Source organism: Lagenorhynchus albirostris, chromosome 17 (assembly GCF_949774975.1).
Source record: "Lagenorhynchus albirostris chromosome 17, mLagAlb1.1, whole genome shotgun sequence".
NCBI classification, from domain to species: Eukaryota; Metazoa; Chordata; class Mammalia; order Artiodactyla; family Delphinidae; genus Lagenorhynchus; species Lagenorhynchus albirostris.
Window position 1 is genome coordinate 62,197,537 of NC_083111.1, and position 16,300 is coordinate 62,213,836.

The 16,300-nt window shown below is 39.7% G+C and overlaps 1 protein-coding gene across 1 annotated transcript in view; it reads right to left on the reverse strand.

The window, feature by feature from the left end:
• SAMD12 (sterile alpha motif domain containing 12) overlaps nucleotides 1-16,300 on the reverse strand; it is a 404,613-nt gene that overhangs the window by 153,222 nt on the left and 235,091 nt on the right. The window lies entirely within an intron of this gene.

The following is a 16,300-nucleotide window of genomic DNA, read 5'->3' on the forward strand; positions in this document are numbered from 1 at the left end:
GCCAAAAAGACTCTGGTGAGTCTTCTGCAGCTGCCCTACTTGTCCAGTTCCAAGGATTGCGCTGTTTATCACTGAGTCCTAACACCTAGCCTGACACATAGTAGGTACTCAACAAAAGTTGTTGAATGAGTGAATAAGTACGTTCATTCCATTTTCATACCCTAGAGCACCTATTATAATGTTAGACACAGTCTACACTCAGTAGGTAATCTGTCCAAAAATCTGATGGGAAAGATTGGGTAGCATTTACACCTTGCACCGTCCATTAGCATTTTGAAAAGGCGAGTAAAGACACACAGGTGGTTAAAACATTACCTCCGGCACTTTCTGAAGGTCTGAAGGGACTGTGGTGATGGGTATTCCTCACTTCCTGCCCTAGCACACACAGACACATGTGTGTGCAAAGACATACTCAAATATGGATCCCTCGATGACCTCGACAAGAGAAAACAACTATTTGCACATTTGCTCATCCTGGCTTTGTTTATACAAATTCTACGGGGAGGAGTAATTATTCGTGAGCCTTTTAAACAGACATAAGAGACATTTTTCAGTTCATTCTGTGAGCAAATGTGATGAGCCCAAGACCCTGCTAAGAAATTCCAGCCTGAAGAACGAGATAAATAAATATAAATGAATTCATTTGACTGAGTGACATGTTCATTTAATTAAACCAGAAAATCATCTCTAAAAATGATTGTCCCTGACAAAGAAGCAGAAACTGGTCTTTAATTAATAAATTTCTAACAGTTCTTCTGTGGGCAGAGAGGAGTCTCCAGTGAAAAAGTAAGTGGGTAGTGGGGAGAAGTTGGGGAGAAAAAAAGAGGGAAAGGGAAAGAGGAAGCAGAAAAGCTAATGCACATCTAAAATTTCAGAACTAGAAAGAAAATTACAGGCCATTTATTTACGCCTAAATATATGTCAAATCCTGCTAGATCAAAATTATTAGAGTAAAACTCTTTGTGTAACAAAACAAATATCCAAGCCTCAGGAGAGGATCAATTAATTTAAAAAAATACAAAATAATTTTAAGTCAATGAAATTTATTCTACTATTATTTCATCTCTTCCTCCCTTCCATGGTGTGGTCTGAATTTTAGAGACACAAATAACAAAAATCAAATTTCCCAATACTTACAGGAATAAACATCTACATATGTAGTTTATAGTAAACACGATTCATGACAACCAACCAACGTGATAGGAAAGGGATGAACTGAAAAGTATAGTCAAATGCTTCTCATATGTTTTCAGACTCTCCGTTTACTACCCTCATCAATGCTTAATGGTTTTCAGTGCTAAACATCTGTTTCACTTCTCTGGCGTAACTTGGAAAGAGTGAGCCTTCAGATGTGTAAATCAAAGCCCCACCACGTCTTACACAGCAGACACTTGAAACCTTTGAGGTCACTGTTAATAATTTTCTGTGCACTCATTTATGCCAAATCAATTTCAATTAGATCAATTAAAATGGCAACTAGTGAAATTTCACGTCATTGATCTAACAAGATTAAGATTACTCAGGATATTTGGGGGCATCAGGAAATGCTGGGCTGGCATCTCTGCTTCATTATGATGTCAAGTTGGGAGATAAACAAATTTGATTTCTTAGTGCCCCCACATCTCAGGTACTCAGGAGGCGGCCCAGCGGAACCACACACCTCCCATTCCTAGCAGCCCCAACTAATGGAAAATGCGGGATGGGCAGTGATAGCTATGTGCCATGAGCAAGCTATTAAGAGAAATCTTTTATTTGAACAGTCTCAAGTGTTAACATTTAAAAATGCATCGGCATCAGGAGTTTTTTATACAAGAAAAAATTGCATCTTTGAAAGAAGAGATACTGCACAGCAGGCAGGTAGGCTGGAAAGAAAGCGCATTGGCTTTGAAGACAACTGGTTATCTTACCCACTGTGGTGATTAATTTTATGTGTCAACCTGACTGAGCCATGGGGTGCTCAGATATTTGGCAAATGTTATTTTCAGTGTGTCTCTGAGGGTGTTTCTTGGATGAGATTAACATTTGAATAGGTAGACGAGTAAAGCAGACTGCCCTCCCCAGTGTGGGTGGGCCTCAACCAGTCAAAGGCTTGCACAGAACAAAAAGGCTGATCCTCCCTCAAGTAAAAGGGAACCTCTCCTGCCTGACTGCCTTGAGCTGGGACATTGGGTTTTTTCCCTGCTTTTGGGCTTGAACAGAAACACTTGTTCTTGGGTGTTCACCCTGCCCGTTTTGGGATTGGAACTGTATCATTGGCTCTCCTGGGTCTCCAGCTTGTTGGCTGCAAATCTTGGGACTTCTTAGCCCCCATAATCATGTGAGCCAATTCCTTATATTCAGTCAGTCAGTCAGTCAATCAATCGTCAATCCATCTCTCTCTCCCCCTCCCCTCTCTGCCCCTGCTTATATATATACCTCCTATACAATATTATATATCTATCTCCTATTGGTTATGCTTCTCTGAAGAACCCTGTGCACCCACTTTTTAATTGTGTGGCACTGCAGCTCTCTGGGCCTCAGTTTCTTTATCTGTAGAATGGGGTTCATGATCTTTACCTTGCAAAATTACTGTATGGACTAAATATGGAATTTAAAATGCCAAATGTGCAAATAGGTGCACAATCAATATTAGCTCCAAGGTTCCCCTTTGTGATACCTGTGCCTCTGTACAGAAATAAAAACAGTAATAACACTAATATTAGGTATTAATGATTTTGAAGATGGCTGCCAAACGATGAACCCTCCATGATTTCCAATATGAACACCTAAACTGTTCTTGGTGGAGCTGAAGCAAGTACTTTTCTGTCTCTCCTCCCCTCTTCTAGCTTTACTGGAGGTCCTGCCGTGACAGCTCTGCCCTGATACCTGCTACGTGCAGGAAATAGTGGAGGCTCTGTGTAAAGTACCTTCTTTGTGGCCCTGTGGGATTGACTGCCAAGGAGAACTTGTTTCATTTCACCTGGGGAATTGTAGATGCGGGATTTCAGTGGTGTTGTCTCCTGAGAACTGCAGATAAATGGGCCACGTGGGCTCCATTCCATTTTGGGCTTTAAGATGAGATACCCTCATGCACTCCAAGGGCTGAAGCCTCCGTCTGAGTTCACATGGTTATGACAAGCAAACTCATTAAGCCCAAAGGGAGTTTTACTCTGATGCTACAAGAGGGATGAGTACCTGGTGTACTGTGTGTGCTGAATCTACACAGTGCTGGGCCATGGCCCTCAAGCTTTCATGAGCGTAAGAGTCATCTGAGGATGAAGCTGTTTAAAATACTGACGCCTGGGCTCGAGAGCCTAACTTGACAGTTCCAAGGTTAAGGTTCAGAAATCTACATTTTGAAGAAGCATGCCCCGAAAATTCAGCTGCAGGGGGGGTCATGGATTTGAGGGGGCAGACTGTGGTGCAGAGGAGGGAAGGGTGCTAGTTTACAACCCTCTCATTCACTGGGTCTCGGTCTACCATCCCAGGTCGCCTGGGCTCTTGAGTTGACTTCTCTCCATCCCCAACTGCCACCACCCTCACTCAGGTTGTCATCATCTTCTGCACAGATTAATGCAGCAACTTCCTGACTGGAGGTCTGGCCCCATTTTTCCTTCTCCAGTGCATCTTCTCTTCTTTTGATACAAAAATCTGATCAGGATAGTGTCTGGTCCCAAATTCTTCAGTATCTCCCCACTGTCTCTAAAGCCCTTAAGGAGAGCAAACAAACAAGGCATTCATATCACCACTGGGTCCCCTTCCAGCCTCACTTCCTGCTGGCTTGCTTCCCTTCTTACTCACTCCCCACCCTCTAATCATACCAGCCATCCTCGTGTTCCTGGAACGCACCAAGCTTCCTTCTCAACCTTGACCTGAGAACAGGCTGTTCCCTCCCACCGGGACATCTTCCCAAGCCCCACTTGCCCTAGTTAATGCCTCTTCCTCTTTTAGATCTCAGCTTCCTGAGGGAGGTTTTCCTGATCCCTCAGAATCAGGGAATTCCCTCTGCTTACTCACGCCCCAAAGCGTAATTAGCATCCCCTTTCACATCACTCATCATGTTACTATGATTCTTTCTTTGATGAGTGCCTTCCCCATTAAAACACAAAATCCATGTATGTGAGAACCAGGTCTGTCTTGCTTACTGAATTTCACAAACATCCGGTAAAGATGGACACATGGTAGGCACTCAGTAGTAAATCTATGATTTGTTAGTAAATATACTTTAATGGCATGGCATATCTCTCCAAAGCTTTTATCATCTTGGCGATTTTATATTTGCTCTATGATTAAAGAGAAAATAAACACACCCTGCTAACTATAGCACCTAGCCTAGTTCAGAGGTCACTTACTCTTGGAAACTTTCCTGATACATTCCTTCATTTTTTTTTTTTAAACATCTTTTTTGGAGTATCGTTGCTTTACAATGTTGCGTTAGTTTCTGCTGTATAACAAAGTGAATCAGCTATACATGAAAGGATGCTCAACATCACTAATCATTAGAGAATTGCAAATCAAAACTACAATGAGGTATCTACTACCTCACACCAGTCAGAATGGCCAGCAACAAAAAATCTACAAACAATAAAGGCTGGAGAGGGTGTGGAGAAAAGGGAACCCTCCTGCACTGTTGGTGGGAATGTAGATTGATACAGCCACTATGGAGAACAGTATGGAAGTCCCTTAAAAAAATTCCTTCTAAATCAGGTAAACTTCCTACATGATTCTAGAATTCTACATTTACCTCTGTTACTCCTCATGTCTCTTTCACTTGACTTCAAAGTCAAGGAATGTCACATTCATCCCTGTATCCCTAACACGCAGCATATACTGCTGGGTACCTGGTAAAATCTCAGTAAACATTTTTTAGATGAGTTACTGAATGATTATTGCTACTATAAAGGGATAAAGAAACAAAAAAGGGATATGAAGAATGGAGGGGTTATTTCCGAGATGAACTGAAGATTTAAATTCTTGGCTGGGCCATTCATAGTACAGGGCCTTCTAGAATTTGGCATTAGAAACCTGGATGCAAGGAGGACCTTGAACATCTACACTATGTAGAACTTTACTCCAGGCATCGAGAATTAGTGGCCCCAAAGAAAAAAGCCACATAGAAAGTAGACCATGTACGATCTTAAGGACAGAAATTCTAAAGCACACAGATGGCACATTTCTCTATTTCTTCTTAGAAAAGCCGAAACAGCTCACTGCATCCTTGAAAATGGCTTTGATTTTCTCTCATCAGGTCCACATGCCATTGCCTTACTACAACGGCCTTTTGAAAGGCCCATAGGAGATTTGAATACCACAGAGCCAAGATTTCAGGGTCTAAACATACCCCAAAGAAATGAACCAATGTCAGTTGTGGAAAACCCATATATCATCTTTCTTCAGTGCAATATCAGTCATTGAAGATTCTCCAAATCCACGGTCAAGCCACAAGGTGACATAACAATGCAATTTCATGGCCATCTTGAATTGTCCAAACAAGAAACATCAAATATATACATATTTTTTGGCTGTGCCACATGGCTTGTGGGATCTTCGTTCCTCAAGCAGGGATTGAACCTAGGCCCTCGGCAGTGAAATTGTGGAGTCCTAACCACTGGACAGCCAGGGAATTCCCTCAAATATATTTTTAATTTCATTTACTACATTTAATAAAAACGCAACAATGGTAAAGAATTTCAAGGTTGGTGATTTCTGCAGAGGCAGACGTGAAGCATTTGGAGTCTTTGTGGTGCCCTTACAGGAACTCTTCACCATGCAAAAGATGCCATAAAACATTGAGTTGTGAAGAAGTAATGACAAGGCTAATTCCTGATAGAGCATGTCCAAATTAGAAAGATGTGTGAACACTTCTACCACACGCTAGTTAGAGGGACCATCGCGGTACTCGGAATAAGCAGACTATTTCTCAGCCATGAAGACTGCAACAGATTAAAGGCAAGGGTTCACTTCAAGCCTCATTTCAAACAAAACACCTTCTTGAATGAACTGGCCACAATGGACTCCAGAATGAAAATGAAATAGGAAAGGATGCTAGCTAGGGTGTACCTGTCACAATGCTAACTCCTGCTAATGAACTGATGTGTGAGCTTAATACTCCCCCAAAGAAGTCTGTGTTTACGACCTTTATATGTAAAGACCTAAGTCTTTACATATAAAGCTCATACCAAGGAGAATTCTTCTGAAGGCTCAAAGACCTGATAAAATTAGAAATATTCCTAGCCGCAAAATCTGTGTAACAGGCTGTGAAGACTTGGAAATGTATTGTGGGTAAAGCCCAAGAAGGTAGCAGGTTGAAGAAATGCTGTCTTGGAGGCAACTGGGAAAGGACATAATCAAATAACGCTGAGTGAAAAAGTGTCAGTGAAAGACCCCAGTGACAGAAGAATAATTTGCACATAATCCTATAAAATTATGAATCCAACATCCTCACCCATCATGAACCCCTGGGCAATTAACTGGGTTTTAGGAGAAAAGGTTCATTCTACAGTCACTTGACAGTGTCACTCAGCAGAACACTGAAGACTTCAAAATATTAGGCCAAACAACTCAAGGTAGGTGGGGTGGCTTATATATTTAAGAGCCCTTGCCAAAGGTTTACACATTTAAGAGCCACTGCCATTGTTTTTACTAGTCAATACAAAAAGATCACAAAGGAATAAAAGATACTTTTGGCAATTCTGCTCATGGATAATGCAAAATGGCTTTGTAGTCTCTCTCGTATACTACAAATCCATTTAAAATTTATACTGCATGCACTGTTTTGAGAAGATGATGTTGAAAATGAAATAGAGCTGGTAAATAAGAGAAAAGGGCAACCATAACATTGAAATCAGCAAAATACATTTAAACAGAGGATCCACTCTCTGTGCGACACTGTACTAGGAGGTAGGAGAGCACAGCAAAATCAGAAGACAACTGTGGTTGCCCATGATCTGCAGGGGAGACAAAGAGACTGCATGCCCCCATGCTCTTGGACAAGCTTCTCCTCCTGCCTCATGCCAGCTCATGTCCATCTGTCAAAACTTTTATCCCTCAAGATCTAGTTCATGAGCTACACCGTTGGCAAGTTTTCCTTCCCAGTCTCCCCCCATTCCCAGATGAGGTTAAGTTCCAGTTCTGTGCCACCACTCTACACCTACGCATCTCTACCACGGCGTTGATATCCTATCCCTACTGCTAGACTGGGTGTTCCTTTTTATCCCTAGTACCTACCACAGAGCCTGTTGCTCACTGGATGGAAGAACAAATAGATACTCAACAGACACTGTGTAATGAATAGACTATTAGTGTGAACAAAGTGCTTAGTGATGAACAAGAGGGAATGATTGGTTCTGCCTGAGAGATAAGGTAAGGCTTCTCAGAAGAGGTTGTATCTCACCAAAGCTTGGTCCTTTCATGAGTTTTATTATACCGTACTCATAACAGCTCCGTGAAATAGATCCTATTTCCATTTTTACAACTAAGGAAACTTAATCTCCGACAAGTAACTTGCCCAAAGTGAATACATCTATGAAATGCCTTAAAATGGATTTCTATGGAATGCTAAAGCATTTGGATTGTATTCCGTAGGCAACTGGGAGCCATCAAATGCTTTTAGGAGGGAAATAACGTTGTCAGAAATATATTTAAATTAACTCTGGCGATAGAAGTGGGAAGTTAATTAAAGGAGAGTGAATGGGGCAGGGCAGAGACTGGAGATCAAGTAATAACTAGTAGAGATCAAATAATAACTGGAGATCAAATAATAACTAGTAGGTTATTCTAATGGCCTGGGAAGGAGCCAAAGAGGGATGATTTAACACAGTGGCAAGGATGGGGATGAGATGGGGAATGACTGGAAAGCCCTTTTACGAGCAGAATTCAGAGGGTTTGGTCACTGATTACACATGAGTAGGTGGGGAAAGGGGTGACTCTAAGCCCTCTTCATTTAGGTGATGGTGTGAGGAAGGCATTAATAACCTTGAGAAGTAACACAGGGAGAAGAATTGGCTGGGGAGATGGTGAGAAAGACGATGGGGTTGACTTTGGATATTTTAAATTTGAGATGTCAGTGGAATATTGAGGTTCACATCTTTTAAGCTTCATAGAGGGCTAAGATGTATTTGAAAGTAACTTTGAAGTAGGGGATGGTTAAAGCGATGGGAATGGGTGAGACTCTTCAGAGAGCATGCAAAATGAGAAGAGCTGAGAGGACTCATCCCCAGGGGGCATCAACATGTGGGGAGTCGTAGAGGAAGGCGGCAAGCCACCTGCCCGAGGAGGAGCCACTAGAAACAGAAGGGGAGAACCAAGAGAGTCATGACCACGCTCATGGAAGAGATGAACACCAAGGAGGAAAAGCTTAAGGCTATCCAACGATGAAGCAGAAAAGCCAAGTATGAAGAGAACTGATATGTGAGCATCAGATTTGTAACACCAGTGGCACAGCTGAATAAAAGATGTGGAGAAGCCTGGAAATTAAATAGTGTAATTTGAGAGATACTAGAAAGGGCCATCAGACATACCTAATGAACGCATAAGAGGGAATCTGACTGGCTCATGTTTTCTCTCCCAGGAGCTGCAAATATTATTAGATTTTCTTCCTCAGAAAAGAGACAAAGGAAGCATTTCTCATTGACAATTGGGGAAAACCATATCCTACTGCCTGTACACTGATGCCAGAATTTTTAAATTGAATTAATGAGTGAACTGTAAACACACTTGACCTAAACTTACCTTGAGACAATTTATTAGAAACTCCCAGGAAAGCAGGGCCCTCTTAAAATAATGGTGGCTCTAAGAAGTGCTAGGTAGGACAGCTGCAAAGATGCAGTGATTTTCAGAAAGTCTCCATAATGCTGTTCTTCTATTTTTATCATCCTAAGAATACTGGCCTGGCAGTTTCTTATGAAGTTTAATGTATACTTATGATTCATCCCAGCAATCCCACTTCTAGGTACTTAGCTAATGAATGAAAACTGATGTTTATACAAAACCTGTATGTGAATGCTTCTAGTAGTGTTATTAGTAGTTGCCAAAATTGGAAACAACCCAGATGTCCTTCAACTGGGGAACGGATAAACTGTGGTATATCAAACCAATTCAATACTAAACAGTGAGCATGAATGAACAAGTGACACACTCAGCTTTGGTAAGTCTCAATGCATCATAGCAAGTGAAAGCAGCCAGACTTCATGATTCCCTTTATATGACATTCTGGAAAAGGCAAAACTAAAGGAACAGAAAATATATCGGTGGCTTCCAGAGGCTGGAGGTAACGAGGGGGGTTGACAACAAAGGGTACCAGGGAGAGTATTTTTTGGAGTTATGGAACTGTTATATCTTGACCGTGGTGGTGGTTATACAACTGTAGGCATTTGTTAAAACTTGCAGAACTGTACACTAAAAATAATGAATTTTACTGTATGTAAATTATACCTTAATAAAAACAATGAGAAAAAAGAATACCAGCCTGGGAATTAAGAGACTGGGATCTAGCTTCAGTTATGCCACTGACTAGCTGTGTAACCACAGACTATCCTCTAACCTTCTTTGGGTCTTGGTGCCCAAAACTGTAAAGTGAGATTGGAAACTTTCTCAAAGAGTCTATTGCTGTGTTCTACAAAGACTTCCTTCTTTAAGCAAGGTGGTGGACCAGATGGCCTATTTCAATTCAGATGGCCTACTTCAGTTGCTGAAGTATCATTGTGAGGGTGACTGGACTAAAATACTCAATCTGTACACATGGTTCTGAAAAGCCTTCTTGGATTAGAAAATAGTGTTTCTAATTTGTGTCGTGGAGCTTTGGAAAAGTCCATCTGGTCATGTAATTCTCAACTAAAATTTGACACATATATTTGGACAATGTGGAAACAGCCCTTCGGGAAACACTAATGTTTAATGAGCTATAACTGGCCTTGGTAAACAATCATACTCTTCTTTTTTTCAGTTTGCAGGCACGAATTTAAAAAGGCCGGGCTTCCCTGGTGGCGCAGTGGTTGAGAGTCCGCCTGCCGATGCAGGGGACATGGGTTCGTGCCCCGGTCTGGGAAGATCCCACATGCCGCAGAGCGGCTGGGCCCGTGAGCCATGGCCGCTGAGCCTGCGCGTCCGGAGCCTGTGCTCCGCAACGGGAGAGGCCACAACAGTGAGAGGACCGCGTACCGCAAAAAAAAAAAAAAAAAAAAAAAAAGGCCTTTGAAGATGGCAGCCTTTACTATCTTTGTTTGCCTTACCCTCCAGTTGGAACATTGTTTTCTACTGCTTACATTTACCCAACCCTCAGAGTTACTATTACATTTTTACACTATCCATGCATTTGTAGCCAAGAAAGACACTGAAAACGATGCCCCAGGAGTGGTTCCATATTATTGTGTCCCTGGGGTTGAGGGAAAAGTATACAGCTCAAAAGGGAAGATACTAAGAATAAAACAATAATCTTGATGATGATGACAAAAAGTTTAATTTCTGACCCTGTGAAGCAAGAGTCCACAAACTACGGACTAGAAATTGTGTTTGTAAATAAAGTTTTATTGGTACACTACTATGCCAATTCATTTAAGATTGTCTGTGGTGGTTCTCCCGTGATGTGGTGGTTACAACAGACACTCTATGGCCTACAAAGACTGAAATACTTACTATCTAGCTTTTTATAGAATAAGTCTGCCAACCCACTTCCACAGAGTATGCCATGAACTATGCTATATAGTTTCCACATAAAATCTCATGTAATCATCACATCGTTGCTATGAAATAGGAATTACTCATCTGACAGATCAGAGGTGATGAAGTGTAATGGATAAAAGTTTGCTGTGAAGTCAGACAGACCTGTACTATGCTTTTTGACTAGTTGTCTGATATTGGGTCTGTTAATTAAATTCTCCATCCTCAGTTTCCCCATACGTAAATTGAGGCTAACAACAGTACTGATTATGGTAGGGTAAATGTCAGGAGTTGATGTGACAATTAGTGCACTGCTTTGCATACAGTAAACATTTTATTATACTCATTAGCTATGAGAAATAGCTTTCAGTATCCCTGGGTGTTTTTCTTCCTAGAAATATCCAGTATTAAAGAGGTAAGGATGCCCCGCATATGCTTGATTATGGATTAATTTGACAGACGCCAAAATAATTTGCACCACTTCTGTGTGTTACATAAGGCACCTTTCCCCCCTGTCTCTCATGGGCTGAGCAGAAGGAAAGTATAATAATGACGTTTCCAGCTCTGTACTGCATTTCCCAAAAGACAGCTGAGTTTCCTGCAGGAATGTGCAAGCAAGTAAGACCACCAGATGGACACCCCGGCCACTCCACAGACAGGACACAGAAGACCAAAAGGCTGAATGAAGGAAGAACTGCCTCAAAGGCACCAAAGGGAACGACAGTAAAGCAGGGCTAAACACTGATTATGTTGCTTGCAAATGTCAGGTAGTTACAGGGCCACTGTGAATAAAGGCAGGGAAATCAGAGGCCAGCATTTTAGCTGAAGGAGAGTTCTGGCTTTAGATAATGAGCTGTTTCAGGAATTTTTGTCATGATTCATTGACAGTGCCTATAAACGGATGCATTTACTATGAATCCGCCATATACATTTTTTTAAACACCTTATAGTTTTTGCCTTTGGTCGGTATCCAGAAGGAGGAGAGCAAGAAAAAGGAGGGCAGAGACTTCACCTTCCCTGTGTTCAGATAACCCATAGGGGCTGGCTAGAGCTCTCCTAGCCCATTTGTGACTACCTTGGCCGTATTACTGTCATTGGGCTCCTGGCAACTGAGTGACAATGACTGGTGTAGAATGAAAAGTTTAAGACAAGTTTTAAAACATCAATTAAAAGTTGGAAAATTACCCTTAATTATCTATTAGCTTATTTCTTCTAGAAACACAGTAGAATGAGCTTTCAGATGGGTGTAACTAATTTGGAGGTCTGGTTACAAACTGAGGTAACTGATTTGATGTGTGTATCATTTCTACAACCAAAAGAATGTTGTTTCCTTGAGAGGAGATCTTCAGAGTTCATTTGTTTCATTTTGGAGTTGATTTCCAAGTTTGTGGTAGGTTCTTCTGAACACCTCTAGTGGGGATAAATAAGACTTCATCCTTTGAGGATGGGGTTCCTCTTTGGAAATGGCAGCCTGATATTTAGCTTTAGATCTTATAAATAAAGTGGGTAATCAAGCACAGAGAAACACGGTGGGTCCAAGATAAAGATTGGAAAAAACGAATAACCCAATTAAAAAATGAGTAAAGGATCTGAACAGATGTTTACCCACAGAAGATACACAATGGTCAATAAGCACTTGAAAAGGTGTTAAACATCATTAGCCATCAGGGAAATGAAAATCAAAATCACAGCGACATACCACTTTACACATATTAGAATGGTTATAATAAAAAAGACAGACAATAACAAGTGTTGGCAAGGATGTGGAGAAATTGAGACCCTCATACACTGCTTGTGGGAATATAAAATGGTACAGCTGCCATGTAAAACTGTCTGGCAGCTCCTGTAACTTACACTGGGAGTTACCATATGACTCAGTAATTCCACGCCCAGGTATATAACCAAGAGAAATGAAAACAGGTCCACAGAAAAACGTACATTCAAAATAGCATTATGAATAATAACCAAGATCCAGAAACAATACAAATGTCCAAGTGATGAATGGATAAGTAAAATGTGGTACATTCATATGATGAAATACAATTTGGCAATAAAAAGAAATGAAATACTGACACATGCTTACAACATGAGTAAACCTTAGAACCATTATTCTAAGTGAAAGTAGCCAATTGCAAAATACCACATATTGAATGATTCCATTCATAGGAAATGTCTAGAATAGGTGAACAGACAGAAAGTAGATTAGTGGTTTCTAAGGGCTGGTAGTTGGGGGGGCCTTGGGAGGAAATGGGGAATGACTGTTAATGGGTACCGGGTTTCTTTTTGGGGGTGATGAAAATGTTTTAAAATTAATTGTGGTGATGGTTGCACGACTCTGTGACAATACTAAAAATCATTGAATTTATACTTTGAGGAAACTGTATATTCTGTGAATTACTGCTCAATAAACGATATTATAAAAATAAAGTTTTCATATAAATTAATGAGGTTGATTTAATTTTGTGGCTTCTATTACTGATAGCTAACTATGTTCTGTACTTACTGTCACACTGCACTGAGTGATGTATATATTTGAGCTCGTTTAACTCTTACAGCATCCCTATGAGGTGAGTAGATTTGCTGATCTCACTTTTCAGAGAACAGGAAACTGGAACACAGACAGATTAAGTAACTTCCCTGAAATAACACAGCAGTAAGGGTTGGGGCCGAGATTTAAAATTCAGGCCTGTCTGATGCTAAAATTCATTCTTTCTCCTTATTTCTTTTAAAACATTTTACTCTTTTAAATAGTTAATGCACACTATTTCAAGACACAAAGTGACTTAAAAAGCAGATGTCCTCTATCCATCTTCTTCTCAGTCCCATAGGTAGAGTTTGTATTAGCTTCTTATGCATCAGCATTTTCTTATGTAAACAAAGAACATGCAGATATACATTACTATTTCTCCCTCTCTCATTTGCAAATGCAGTATACTCTCTACCTTGTTCTGCACCTTGTTTTTTCCACTTCACCTGGCATCTCAGAGATCCTTCCACATTACTATTCTTCATTCTTGCGTTTATAACTTCCAAGTATACTCCAGTGCCTGGATGTACCATAACTCATTTAGCTGGTCTCCTAACGATGGACACTTAGGTTCTTCCTAAACTTTTGCGATTCAGTTAAAGCTCTGAAATTGCCTCCAAAAGTAAGAAGGAAACACATAAGAAATACAATCATTTGTGAAATAAGTCCCTTTCCTCAAAAACTGGCTACTTTGAAGGCAACAACCCTCATTTAAATGTATTAGTTGGAAAACATTTCTTAAAAACAAAAAAAATTTAATTGCATTACACCAGAGTCACAGTCCTATGTGAGCTGGGAAAGAAAATGTATCTCTAGAGACTGGAGAGGTGAGTTACACTCTTTAAGGGGAAAGCTCATGGATTTCTGAAAACTAAGTAACATTCTAAGACACTTGTTTGCACTTATTTAGCATATTATTTCCACTGATTAATATTTTCTGAATTGAGGAATCAAATATTCAATACCAAATCACATATCACCCCCCTGGTACATTTCCATATGATATGTATGTTAAGCCATTCAGTTCACTTGGGTGGAATGGAGCTACAATTCTTATAATAGCAAACCTAGACCCCAAATATTTTAAGGCCACTCCAGCTGTCTTCAGAACTTCTATTATCAGTCACAACAACGACTCGTCAATTTTTGTTTCATTTTTTTTAAAAAGAAACCATCACTTCAATAAGGCAATAGATTTTCAAAAGCTGTCTGACATGAAATGAGTTTGAACATTAACATGGAAAGGACAAGCGATGAAAAAGGGTAGTATGAGTGCAGACAAAATATCCAAGAGCTAGAGAATGTGATCTCTTCTAAAGGGAATGGAATGAAAGAGTTCTAAAGCCACAGCTTTTCAAAGCTAAAGAAAATGACAACAACTGAATTGAAAAGGCTGAACTTAGCATTATCTTCCCAAAACACAAACATGTATTTAGCTTAATAGAGTTGAGTAGTATCGCAGGAAAAATCTTATATATTATGAATCTAGGGCAATGAAAGTTGTAGAAAATGATTTTGCAAAGCAAACACACTGCAGGCTGACAGTAGCAGAGGGAAAAAAAAGAAGTCCAAGGTGCACGGGATGAGTTCAGGTCTCATTCTACATATCACCACGGGAGGAAAACAAAAGAGCTGAGGAAACCCCAGACGTTAAATAGAACAGGGCAGAACGACGCTTGTGACTGAAGCTTACAAAATGTGAATGCATTTTCTGATTATAACCGTAATATGGATTTATAGTAGAAGATTTGGAAAATTTAGAAAAATATAAAGAAAACAGTTAAAATCACCCACAATCTCACCACCCAAAGAGAACCATTATCAAAATACTGGCAAAACCATTTGCATCCCCTTTTCTGTGTGCATATAAAAATATGTTCTTTTTACAAAATTGGGCTCATATTATAAATAACATTTTATACATGGCCTTTTCCCCCCTACTTCCTATTACTTCTTGAGTACTTTCCCATGTTGTCATATATTCCTCGAAGATATAATTCCAATGACTATATTATATTGTATCTTCTGAATTCAAATAGAATTATCTGATTCTCTCCATATTGCTGAACATCTAGGTTGTTTCTAATTTTTCAGTTTTATAAATAGCAGCGCAATGGACATTCTTGTGATAAACCTTTGAATCTCTGTTTACTTCTTAAAAGAACTTAAAAGTGTATCAGTACGTCAGATTCACGTTTAAGTCACTCAGTGTACCTGTATCTGTAAATTTACCATTGGAAGTCTCTGGAGACCAATGCAAACAACGTATATCAAGTAAACAATATATTTTCATATCACTCGAAGTCTATATTTATCCTTCTAGAACAGTCATCTTTCAGGCAGTACATTACTTCCCCCAGGCAAATAGACTATTAATTGGTTAATCTAAATGCAATAACATGAAATCTGGCTGATCCAGATTTCTCCAATATCAGTATGCATGCAATTAACAATAGTCTGCAGATTGAAAAATAGCCAAGGCTCTCAAAAATATATATTTTATCATCCTTTCATTTAAAATGGTGTACAATGGACATTAAAATAAAACAAATAAAGGGTTATAGTTAATGGAGGTTGACAGCAACCAAATCTTACCTAGACATATAATTTATAGTGTAACTTAAGGTTTTCTTCAAGATCCAGCTTTATTCTGTCACTTCCAGTTATAGGGCTTTTAAGTGATTTCAACATATTGAAATTATTAATGATTCTTGTTTAGAACTATATGGTTGTGATACTGCAGTTTTAAATTCCCTATAGTCTATTTAAAAAACTATTCTATTTTTAAGATGATAAATAGGGTTCTCAAAATTTCTAGAGAGTGTGTGTAAACATATATATGTATTTATATATACATACATATATATATATATACACACACACACACAGACAGACACACACCTCTAAAATGTTTTTCTCTCAGTGAAAAGCGAAGTAAAGCAAAACGCAACAAAAAAATCCCACTTATACCATGGCCATATGAACTATGGAATCACTCAAATTCCAAGGCCCCCTCAAAACTGGTAGTCAGACTAAAATAGCTGGGGCTGCACTGTACAGTTGTGCAGGCTGCACACTGTACAACTCTAGGTGGTGCAATCGTATACTGATCTATGTAACTGGTACTCTGGGGGTTGT